Below are 2,690 nucleotides of genomic sequence, written 5' to 3' on the forward strand. Positions count from 1 at the left end.
AAATGCTGAATAATGGCTCAGCTATTCCATGCATGGTATGCTCTTACACCATGCGCCTAAATTAAGGTTTCATGGGCAAACCTAATTCTGGCAGTTCCTGCCCTACACAGAGAGGGATTTGTGTGTAATCTTGTTTCCAACATCAATAGGCCACTTTCATTATCTGCAAGGTTATGGTTATTGAATAATTTAACAATCTTCTATATGAAAAAGTTTAATTTTCCATTTATTGCCTCACCGCTGCTATATAGTTTGCTTGTTTCCTTTGTCTACAGAGAGGACAAAAGTGATGTTTTGCCTAACAAAGAGAAAATGAATTTGTCATTAGAAATCAAAGTCCTGATCCTGCAAACAAAACACCATTGGTGACCCTGACCAGGGCCTCCCCTCATGGAACCTATACTATATTCCAGGTCCTACAAGTAATATACAGGAATATAATTTAAAAAATGTAAGTAACCTGTTGCAGTCATTGGAACAAGAAGCATGCTTTTGCCAATTGATATTTCCTTGTTTTTAGTATTTGACATAGTGGATTCAAATACTGGATTGTACCATCTGTGGCTAATAACCAAATTATTAAAAACCCGAGTTACTGATTTAAGTCCTTTTGATGTACTTCAGGATACATGGAATATAGGATTCTTACACAAGGATTAAGGTCAGTTTTTAAGACATGAAAATGTCTCAATGCACTGATTAAAATCACTAAACCATGTTTGTTTTCTGTCAGTTTTATTTTTAAAAAGACATTTAACTTCACTAAATTAAATTCTTCCTATAATTTGCCTTACTTTTGTCTTTTGTGAAGGAGTTACAATTGACAAAGATAAATGAGCTTGGAGGAAAATATAAAACACTTTGATACTGGGCAAAATTCAGAAAGCCAGTTTAGATGCTTTCAACTCAGTATCTGGCCCTGGGAGGGTTCTGAAGACATAGAATTTGACATCTAGGCTTCTTATGCAGTAAATAGGGAGAGATTGATGTCTCCTAAGGCAGAAAAGAAATAATGCACTAGCACTTGTAGCTGATATGGAAAATGTAGAGTCAATGTTACTTAAGATGCTAAGACTGAATTTAATTTTTCCTCAGAGGGAATTGCAAACCGACAGAAAAAGGAATTTTGTTTTCTGTTTGCACTCTGGTAGTATAATTTAATATACAATATTATTATAAACTCGGTCTTATATACTCTTACAGCAAGAATTTGATTTAAGATTAACTTTAAAAAGGTATTTTAATCATAGATCATAGAAACAATGGTAAGGCTATTATAACATTTTTTTTTTCTACAATAGCAGGATGTAGGCACTAACTGAGGATTTATTACATTCTGAACAAATATGAATTTTTCAAGTGCTGTGTGTATTGACCTAGCATTTGAAACAAGATTAGGACAGAAATACACTTTTACTTAGTAGGAATAAGCGAACACCACTTTAAATACAGAAAATGAGAAAGTGTGGGGCTTGTTTCAAGAGGTGTGGGGAATAGGCTAAAGCAAGGACTCTCAAGCTGGTGCCATGGCACCCAGAGGTGTGAGATCTTTTTAAGTGGGCTGTGGGGTGCCACAAAATATTAGCACTGTTAAAAGTGTACAAACAAAATTATTATTATTATTCACAAAATAAATCCAGACTTTCCAAACAGGAATCCAGAGCGCCAAAGCCATTCTGACTTTTTATGGTCTTTTTGAGTTCTTTGCAACAGATAGATTCCTCTATTATTTTTACACAGTCAAAAAATGAGTGAAAGCCAAGAACTGGCATGTTCTGAGGGGTTCTCTGATGTCTAAGGAGGAGTGCCTTGGGTTTATAAAAGCTGAGAACCTCCAGGCTAAAGTATGACTCATTCTATTCTCCTGTTTGAAGGTCAAAAAGGCAATACCTAACATTTTGTTTCTGCGTTATAGTTTCATAGTATCATAGTTTCATAGTTGGTAGGGTCAGAAGGGACCTGAGCAGATCATCAAGTCTGACCCCCTGCTATGGCAGGAAAGAGTGCCGGGGTCAAATGCCCCCAGCGAGGTGACTGTCTAGCCTCCTTTTGAAGACCCCCAGGGTAGGAGCCAGCACCACTTCCCTTGGAAGCTGGTTCCAGATCCTGGCCGCCCTGACTGTGAAGTAGTGCCTCCTGATGTCTAGCCTGAATCTACTCTTAGTTAACTTATGGTTGTTATTCCTTGTTACTCCTGGTAGTGCTCAGGGGAACAGGGACTCTCCCATTGCCTGCTGGTCCCCCTTGGCCAGTTTACAGACGGCCACCAGATTCCCTCACAGCCTTCTCTTGTGGAGGCTAAACAGGTTCAGGTCCTGTAGCCTCACCACGTAGATCCTGCCTTGCTGCCCCCTGATCATGTGGGTGGCCCTCCTCTGGACCCTCTCGATGCTGGCCACATCCCTCCTGAAGTGTGGTGCCCAGAAATGGATGCAGTACTCCAACTGTGGCCTGACCAGTGTCGCATAGAGGGGGAGGCTCACCTCCTTTGACCTGCTTGTGATGCATCTGTGGATACATGACAAGGTGCGATTAGCCTTCCTGACTGCGTCCCCACACTGTTGGCCTGTGTTCATCTTGGAATTGATAATGACTCCAAGATCCTTTTCTGCCTCTGTGCTGATGAGAAGGGAGTTCCCCAGCCTGTAGGTATGCTGCTGGTTCTTCCTCCCCAGGTGCAGTACCTTGCA

This window comes from Alligator sinensis, unplaced genomic scaffold (genome assembly GCF_000455745.1).
Source record: "Alligator sinensis unplaced genomic scaffold, ASM45574v1 scaffold633_1, whole genome shotgun sequence".
NCBI lineage: Eukaryota > Metazoa > Chordata > Crocodylia > Alligatoridae > Alligator > Alligator sinensis.